Raw genomic sequence first — 10,062 nt, 5'->3', positions numbered from 1 at the left:
TCACTTCTTTCGATGTAGAAAATCGCACTGCTGAGGTTATCACATTTGAAGCCGCTCTCTGCCGTCCGTTGTTTTCGGTGTCGTTGGTGTCGGTGTCGTTGTTGTCGTCGGTGGCAGTAGTCCGTACTCCGTTCGTCGTCGGTACTTTGGTATAATGTAACAAAAACAGACCGGTTTGCATTAGTGTGGTGTTCTGTCATTCTCTCAAACTCTTGAAAATTAAATAGTATTTGTGAGAGAGAGAGAAGGTGAGAGTGACGACGACGGTGAGTTTCTCTTTAAATCACCGTGATACGTCATTATTCAGCAGTCTATTTCCATATTGACGCAGCAGGTGGATTTTCTAGTAAAATTCCATTCAAAATCAAGCTTCTCACACGCAATTCAAAGACACTAAACAGCTGAATTGCGTTTCTGCAATTCTGTGTTGAAAAATTGAATTAATGCTGAGCTTTTCATACTCCTAATAACATTTCATATGATTTACGGTGAGAAGTGAGAGAGAATAATTTCTTAAGAGCTTTTGTTAGACTTTTGCGTTTTCACGAAATCGCTGCACTTGATTTTTTAATTACTTACTAATTGAATTTGCTTTGTGTTTATGAACAGAAGTGAATAGATCACGTGATTTTGCATAAGGGAAATTATGACGGAACATTTTGCCAATGACAGTCTGGTTGTTGACTCTGTCTCTGATGAGCTTGTGGTCTGGGTTTAAAGATAATAGCGGCGGTAGCCGCTGTCGAGCCACGTTGACCTTCTACACCCGCATATTAAACGATAATTGTTAACATTTTAGTGAAACAGAGAGTATCCAAATAGAAAGAGAAATGAAGATTGTGGAAAGAGAGACGTTGACACTTGTTGTTCTGAAATTGAAGTCGAAGCTAAAACTGAAGCCCCTGGAGCTGGAAGATGTGTCACATATGAATACAGAATGACAGAAGTCTGCTATATAGTTCAATGGGATGACATTCTAGAAACAAAGCGAAAAATAGCTGAAAGCATCAATTCTCGAGCAAATTATTCTATTCTGATGTCTTTGGTCTGTGTGGGCCGCGGTTCTGCGCAGGCAGCGACGCGAGCGGCGACGTGTTGAATGCTCTGACATGCATATGGGGAATGTGCATTTTGTATTTTGCATTTTGCATTTGGAACACAAGTAATACAACGCTTTTGTTTATCGCCAAATGAAGCTGAGGCAATTAATTGATGCAATTATTTATTTACGCAAATAAAGGCCAACTGTGCATTTTATACAAAGTGCACGATATAATATGTAATCGCTGCTTCTGCCTCCTCCGCCACTTCAACCTACTTCCATACATATAGAAAACTCAGGCGAGCTGTTGGCTGGCTGTTTATTAAAACGTACCTATAGTCATCTACATAAATTAATAAATGAAAAATGCATTTTGTTATTCAACTGAAATAGTGCTCGAAAACAATCTTAAAATTAAATAATGCAACTGATGCACATTTGGTTTAAAAATAGCTTTTGTTTGTTCTTGTTGATTTTTCATTTAATTGAGAATCAATAATTATTTAAATTTTTAAGTACGTGAGGAATAAGTGCATTGATAAGAAGGTAGGTAAACCTTTAACTATGCAATTGGTTTTGAATTGCTGATAAGGTCTTTTTTAAAAGGTTCTTAGTTTAATTATATTTGCTTGGTTCAGCTATAATTAATTCGTTAAAGTGCAGCTAGTGAGTGCAAAGTTATCATTATCAGTGAAATTTCGGTGTCATAATGTCTACGTTATAAAAATTTATTAGATTCTTGATTTGAGAAGTCACATGAAATGATTTAAAAATAAGTAGGTAAATACACTTCTTAAAAAAATACGATGAGCAATAAAAAAATATCTAATTTTTTGGAGGTTTTAACTTGGAGAAAATTATTGTACAGCAAATAATAGATCCAAGTATCTTGTTTCTGGATTTGAGGTCCACATTTAGCATCATATTAAGAACACCACTGAAATAATTCTTTCGATTGGTGTTGGTTTTTTCAAGATTACGAACTTAAATTTTTTTTAACTTCAAATAGGAAGTTATTGTTACCGTTCCGATTTTTGGAATTGCACATTTTGACATTTCTCGACGTTTCAAGGTCCCTATACTCGAGTTTTTTCCCTTGTCCATAGTTCGAACGAGTAGAGATATCGACTTCAAAATAATTTTGTTATACAGATAAAAATGTTGGTTAACCCTAAATATCTGACGAATCAGAGAGCTAGAGACTTAAATTAAATTTTATATTATATATTGTAACGTGATACCAAACAAGTATATTTTTGGAAGAAAATTCAACAAACGGAATTTTATATATCACCAAAACTGAAAAAAAAAATTGTCACCTCGAATATCTAACGAAATAATTAGAAAATAATTTTGTGCAACGAAAAAGAACATTTTAAACGTCTGGTAAATTTTTAAGAAAAATCGAATTGAAAGTTTGTTTGACAACCAAATAAAAACCTAAACAAAATTAATAAAAGTTGGTAAAAATTGATTTTTGATTTAAATATCTTTTCAAAAATTGAATATATTGGCTTCAAATTAATTTTATCTCATAAAAAACATAGTTTTCAACATTCACTTAAATTTTGAGAAAAAATTTAATTGATAGTTTGTTTTAAAAAAAAAAAATAAAAATCTTAAAAAAAAACAATACTAAATTTTACTTACTTACTTAAAAATTTACTTTCGACTCAAATATCTTTTCAAAATTTAAAACATTGGCTTCAAGCTATTTTTATTTCACCGAAAATATTATTTTCGACATTTAATACATTTTTATAAAAACAGTCAGTTTTTTCTTAAAAAAATTAAATCTATAAAAAGGAGAACGCAAAATTGGTAAAAATTGATGTTCGGTTCGCGATATCTCGTGTATAATAGAAGATATTGACTTCAAATTAATTTCATTCATCCAAAATTTGTATTTTAAGAAAGATACAAAAATTGTTTAAAATTGGTTTTCGATGGGATGTTTTCAGTGTCTTTCGCATCCCAGCCTCTTTTTTAACTTAACCTCAATATGTTTTTTAAAAGCATTTCTAACTGATATTTCAGTTTTTAAAAGAAAAGGATAGTTTTTTCTCTAGTTATCGATATCTCTATCAAATTTTTGAAAAGAATTTTGGAGCAAAATTTGTATTTTTAGTTTTTATTGAAATACATTCTGCATCAGTGACTTGAAAAAAATTGAAAAACCACTTCTATTTGTGTAAAATGATCCCTTAAAATTCAAATAACAATATCGAGCATTTAAACATTGAACATTTCGAAAAAACAGAATTATAAATTTGAAATAGTTTTTCTGCCAAACTTGTCTACGAATTTCTGCTAAAGTGGATAATTTTGCAATGAAGTGTTCAACGTGTTCCTTTCACTTGTATTACACGAAAAAGAATTTAGAGCAGCTTAGAGTAATTCACCTATAACCTGACAAAATCATTTATATTTTATCTCGGAAATAATTTACTTTTGTGTCTGTCAAGTCTCAATTTGACAACACGTGAAATTTCTAATAGACAGAATTTTGCTCAACAAACAGTGGGATGGAATATCGAGAGACTGGGACTACTAGCAGGAGAAAGGCTCAATGAGGCCAAAAAAGACGACCCTGATCGTTTTTTTAGCGTTGTACAGTCTTCGGCTTCGGTGGAACTTAAACCCGATCTGTGCAGAGCTACCTACAAAGAAATTTCGTCAAGCTCAGTGAGAAAAAGACTAGTAAAAGGTGGATTTAGACCCTTCAAGCCGGTATTTAAGCAGGATTTTCAAAAAACAATCAAAGAAAAACTATTGCTGTGAGCTCAATAGAGGACATGAGGAACAATGTCATCTTTTTGGACGAACCAAAATTCAAGCTCCATGTTGGAAAAGGAACCGAAAGAAAGACGCAGCTCTGAATGCATTTTGTGGATGCCCCTAAAATTGAAAGTGTGATGGTGTGGGGATGCTCCTACAGAGATGAAAAAGGTCGACTGACCTTTCTAGAATGCAAAAGTTTACCTTCGAGTCCTGGGTAACGTATTGCAGTCCACGATGCTAGAGCTTTTTGTGGACACCTGCAGTCTCATTTTTCAACAGGACAATGCTCCTTATCATAAATTGTAAGTATAAACTTATTTTTTTTTTCACCATGACTGAATAATATTAAGTTTTAAAAAAAGCTAAAACTTTAATGACTAAAAATAATATTTGGATTTTTTAACTTCCCATAGGAAGTTATTGTAATAGGTCCGATTTGTTAAATTGAAAATTTTGACATTTCTCATTTTTCAACGTTCCTAGAGTCGAAATAAAAGATTTTTAGAAAGATGTCTGTGCGTGCGTGTGTACGTACGTTCGTACGTCCGTACGTCCGTACGTTCGCGACGTTTTTTTCGTCGTCCATAGCTCAAGAACCAGAAGAGATATCGATTTCAAATAAATTTTGTTATACAGATAAAAAGGCAGAAAGAGCTCTCAAGAAAATTGCGTGGGCGTTTTTTTTTACCATAGCAGTTTGAAAAAAGGTGAACATTTTGGTTAATCTTAAATATCTTACGATCCAAAAACGCTACAGACTTGATTTAAATTTAATATAAGATGTTGTAACGTGATGATATCAAAGAAATATATTTTTAATTTAAATCCATTTAACGGTTTTTTTTTTTAAAATCAGAAAAACTGAAAAAACAAAATTTGTCTCCTCCAAAATTTTACGACTAAAATATAATTTCATCTCCAAACATTTTGTGCAACGAAGAATAATGTTTCTGACATCTGATAAAATTTTGAGAAAAATCGAATTGACAGTTAAAAAAAATAAAACCTAACAAAAAAAATTAATAAAAGTTGGTAAAAATTGATTTTCGACTCAAATATCTTTTTAAAACTTTGAGATATTGGCTTCAAACTAATTTTATCTTATAAGAAATATTGTTTTCAACATTCGATAAAATTTTGAAAAAATACGCCAATTTGGTAAAAATTGATATGAGTAATGAGTATCTACATATAGACAAACTTTTAAGCAAGACAAATCGACAGACGCGATGGGAAGTTATCAGTGTGGGTCGCATCCCAGCCTCCTTTTTTATTTCTATTTGGTCTATAATGAAACTTGAGGTTGCGAAGAAGCGAAAATAAAAACTACTTCCCCGGACCTGGAACACGATACTTGCATCCACATGGAAACACCTATCTCATTCATAGATCGCCGATGTGCAGCTGTAAAGTAAGCAAGAGGAGGTCAAACAAAGTGTTTATTAGATACAACATGTTTCTGGAAGCAATAAAAATAAAAACAAAAACAATAAAGTATTTTTCTTTAATCCTTAAAAATGAGGCATTTTTCCAACGGCACTGTATTTTTCCACTCTTTGAACTAGGACATTTTTGATTTCTTAACTAAGACAGATATTCCGTGAGCTATATTTGTCCTTGACTTGATAACACAAACAAATCAAAACCGAATTCTTGGAGCTCAAAATCAAAAACTAAACACTAAAGCCTATATTTTGTTTGTATTGTATTTCCTGTACGACAATTTTTCTTCTACTTAAAAATGTTGAGGTTTTTTTCTTGCTCCCACAATTTCGGTGAGAAGAATTGACCAAAGCAAGTGTCAAGGGTTATTTTCTCCGGAATCACAATAACAGGAAATTGAAGTTAGAATGAAATGGTTAAGGAAATATTTTGAACTGCATAAAATTGTCTTTAAAATTTGACAAGCTTTTAAACCTCAGAACGTTAAAAAAAGTTAATGAAATTGAGCTTAAACCCTGGCCTTTCATGTTTTCTCATCTTAATTTATATAAAACAATATTTGGTATTGCTCCAAGTTTCTGAGTGCTGGAAGTTCAAAAAATTAAAATATTTTCCGGAATACAAAAAAATGTGGACAACAAGAATATTCAATGGAATGGACAAAATATTGAAATAATTAGCTCACAAACTTCATGAAATTTAATTTTTACTTCTAATGATAAAATTGGCTTTCGTTACGAACAGAATAGTTGGAAGTGACATTTTTTTAAAAAAATAATTTAGGTGCATTTTTGGACATGTTTGTCATCTATTTGGGTATTTAAAAAGAAATCGAAAAGCTTTTGGACACTTTTCTTAACAAAACCGTATTTTTTTAATTTTTGTTAGTGTTAACAATATACATTTTTGTTACAGATATGATTTAAATCAGATAAAAACATACTCCTTTAAAAGACTTTTGTTTTGTAAACATTCATCATGCAAAAATATTATAAATCAAATGCGGCGTTTGGCTCATTATCTAAATATTCTTCAATTCACTTGATGGATCTATTCTGGTTATTCAGAATATACCAGAAATTGACGTACACCCACAGAAAATATAGTTCAATGGTGTCAACTCAACTCACTAGGTGGCCAATTCTTAAGATAAAATTATATACCGTTGCCGTTTCGTAGAAACCATTCCTTCATCTTAAAATGTTTTTTAAAAGACATGACGAATACAAATTTCACGAATGATTTCTCTGTAGCGTTCGTCATTTACAAAAATCTTGGAAGCTGTTTTATAATAAAAGACAAAAAGGAAATAGTGATTTTTCAAAAATGTATTGGAATCTCAAGAGGTTTGAGCTCATTTCAAGACTGATAATTCTGCTTGTTTACATACAGATTATACCGATTAAAATACAATGGTTTTCAAACGTTGCCTTGCTTTTAGTCTTTTCATGGTGTCAAAGTAAAATGAAAAAACAAAATATCAAACACACTTCATTAATATGACAGCTTTTTTGACAGTTCTTCACACTTTTACCAGGGGCGTCCTTAGACTTTTGGAAGCCCTGGACCCAAAAGGATTTGGGAGCCAAAAAACGTAGGCATAATATATTTTTTTTAATTCCTTAAATTAAAAAAATCATTTTAAAATTTGTGTGTATTTTTTTAATATTTTTAGTTTTTAAAAGAACTAAAAAAACATAAAACATCAGTTTCTACATTTGGAAGGTGTTTCTAACTTCATCCACTGTAATTAGACTGTAGAATTTTGATATTGTAATAAGATCTTCATTTACATCTTTATTGAATTCTTTAAAATACTGTACGAGCTGCAGGCATTCTACCTCAAGTTCTTCTGCATTAACATCTCTATGGTATTTTTTTGGAAACTGTTCGCAAGAATTTTGCAATTTCACTGAAGTCAAATATTGCAATCGACAAAAAAATTACATCATTCATGAAAGAACATAGTAAACAAAACAAATTGGCAGCAACGGCAATCTCCAAAACTCCAAACTCCAGTTTTGACATTTTCTAAGACAGGCTTAGAGCTTCGCTTTTTGTGTCTGGAGGTTGATCTGAATCTCTAGAGATAGATGTCAAGTCTGATGGAGCGCGTAAACCATGTCTTTTCAGAAAGGCTTTTAAGAACTCTATATGAACCTAAACATTCATTCAATTTATTCCAGCGGTGGGTAGAAGCAGAAAAAAAGTTGTATATTTTTTGAACCACTTGAAAGAAACTTGTTGCCTCCTGCACACAACCAGCCGCATGAAGGCCTACTAAGTCAAGAGATTGTGCTGCACAAGGTACAAAAATAGCAAATACGCACGTCTCCTTAAATCTTGCTTGCAAACCAGAATATTTTCCTGACATATTAGACGCATTTTCATAGCTTTGTCCTCTATAATCCTCTATTGAAATATCATGATTTTCCAGAAATTTCAAGATTCAGATTTATGCTCTTGAATAGGTATACATTTTAGAAAGGTCGGGTGTACTGTCAACACTTAGGGACAAATATTTTGCCTACCTAATTTCACCTAAAATTTTCATTAGGACTTGTTTTCCCATTATATCAGTGTATTCGTTGCAAATATTTGCTGATAAATAGGAAGTGTATCCCTTTCCAACATGTGCTATAGAGCTTTAGAGTGGAACGAAAGCAGAGTTGTGCAGAGGTATGATTAAAGATTCATGTTGCCAAAAGTTTAAGATGTAATTGTAATTGTAATTTTATTTATTAGCGTAAATTTATCGTTTTTTTTTTACAAAATGGCAATTGCACAATTTACATAGATATGGTTTCAATACCTTACTGATGTCAATAATATGTTTGGGAAAAAAAAAGAAAAGTTTAAGATGTTGAGGTGGAGAATTTTAACGGAACGACTAAAAAGAAACTTGTTTTCTGTTACTGTCTACTAACCTTATTTCGTTTTCTATATAATTCTTGTATGTCTTGCGCTGTAGTGCGCCGTTTTGATTCATTCATTTTGAGTTGGTGGATTTGGGGGCCAAATAATTGCAGGCCCAAGATATCAGTAAAATGCATGAATAACAATTTTATAGCAGATCAGTATTCGACAAATAGTGGTCTTAGTGCCAGTAGTAGAAACTACTACTGGCATTTTAAAGACACTTGGTAAAAGTGTTAAAAGCTTGGGGTATTTTCTTAAATTTGATTCGATAATTTATGGAAATTTAATTCCATGTAAACTTTAAAGACTAAAAATATCAAGCATTTTTTCTGACACTTCACAAAAATTTCCAGCCTATAGGATCTAAAAAATGTTCGCAAAAAAAGATGAAGCCTTTAGTAAATGGTTTTGCAATTGGCGCGGGTAGATTTTGGCGCCCCATGGTGGCCATTTTGGTTTGGTTACATCTTTTAAATCTTTTATTTATTATTCAGTCGTTAATACTTAATCATCATGTCAAGTTACGCGAGTAAACAGAACGTTCAAATGATAAAATTTTATTATCAAAATGAGTTTTCGTTAACGCAAACGTTGTGCACTTTGCGCTTATTTTACGGTAGACGTGGTGGCCATTCAAACTCAACTCGTCAACGCTTGGTGATCAAATTTGAGATGATGGGTTCAGTAAACAATCAGCCAACACCCGTACGTTTAAGGGACGCAAGATCGTCCGAGAACATCGCTGCAGTCCGTGAAAGTGTATAGCAGAACCCCAGGCAGTCTATTCCTCGCCGAGGACAAGAACTCGGCGTTTCGCAGGATCCGTACAGGACCCAACTAAACAAGGAACTCAAAGCTCATGACCATAGACACCGCCGTTTGTTCGCTGGCTGGGCTCAAATCGTTTGGTAGATTACCCCAATTGTTGCTGAAAAATCATCTTTAGTGATGAGGCGCATTCTTGGATGAAAGGCTGTGTTAACAAGCAAAATTACCCTATATGGAACGACACCAACCCACGTGTAAGTTACCGTTTCGTGTGGATTTTGGACCGGGGCGTTTTTAATTGGTCCGCACACCGTCAACAGCGAGGGCTACATAACGATGATAAGTAATTTCTTATGCCCAAATTGAACCATGTGGATCTAGACGACATGTGGTTCCAGCAGGATTAAGAAATATCTTAAGAATATAGCTATATTCGTGATAAAAAATTTAAGTACGTTATGATTTTATTGTATTTTACAACTTTTAGGGTACCCTCTGGCGTATACTTACTTTTTTTTTAATTATTGTATTTTGTTTACTGAAGAATTCTGTATCAGCGTTTGACAAACAAAATAGTGAGTAATATCTTTCTACTGTTGATTTTTATGAACAATATTAATTTTTTTCTAGTAGTTTTATTATAACTACGCTAGACGCCAGCTCATTTATTGACAAATTGCTAGCTTTTTGTCTCGATCTGATAGGAAAAGACTCAATTCATTAAATAGTCAATTAAATTTCAGTTTTGATAAATTTTGAATAAACATCGACAATGACTTTAAATTAAAGTTACTTGTCTTCTTGTCTTCTACATACCTACAAACATAAAGTCGATGTACAACTTGGGTATTTCCAAACGTTTCAATATACGATTGTTTGTTTTGTTAATTAATTGATTGAATTTTTTGATAAACTTAATTTAATACAAGACCAGATCTAATCAATTTATTAATATTATTTAATAACAAACATACTTTTGTTGCTTTCTACAACGAACAAAAAAGTCTTCATACGCATCTGACACCAAATAAAACATGTCCCTTTGGCGCAGAGGATAGCGCGTTGGACTTCTAATCCAAAGGTCGCGGGTTCGATCCCCGCAAGGGATG

General features: G+C 32.6%; 1 non-coding gene across 1 annotated transcript; it reads left to right on the top strand.

Annotated features, from left to right (window-relative positions):
- The first annotated feature begins 9,989 nt into the window (after positions 1-9,989).
- Trnar-ucu (transfer RNA arginine (anticodon UCU)) lies at positions 9,990-10,062 on the top strand. The gene has a single exon. It is a non-coding gene; the product is annotated as a tRNA-Arg (tRNA).

The sequence above is a fragment of the Eupeodes corollae genome, chromosome 3, assembly GCF_945859685.1.
Source record: "Eupeodes corollae chromosome 3, idEupCoro1.1, whole genome shotgun sequence".
NCBI lineage: Eukaryota > Metazoa > Arthropoda > Insecta > Diptera > Syrphidae > Eupeodes > Eupeodes corollae.
Note: the sequence above shows the minus strand (reverse complement) of the source record. Positions and strands in the feature narration are given on the sequence as shown.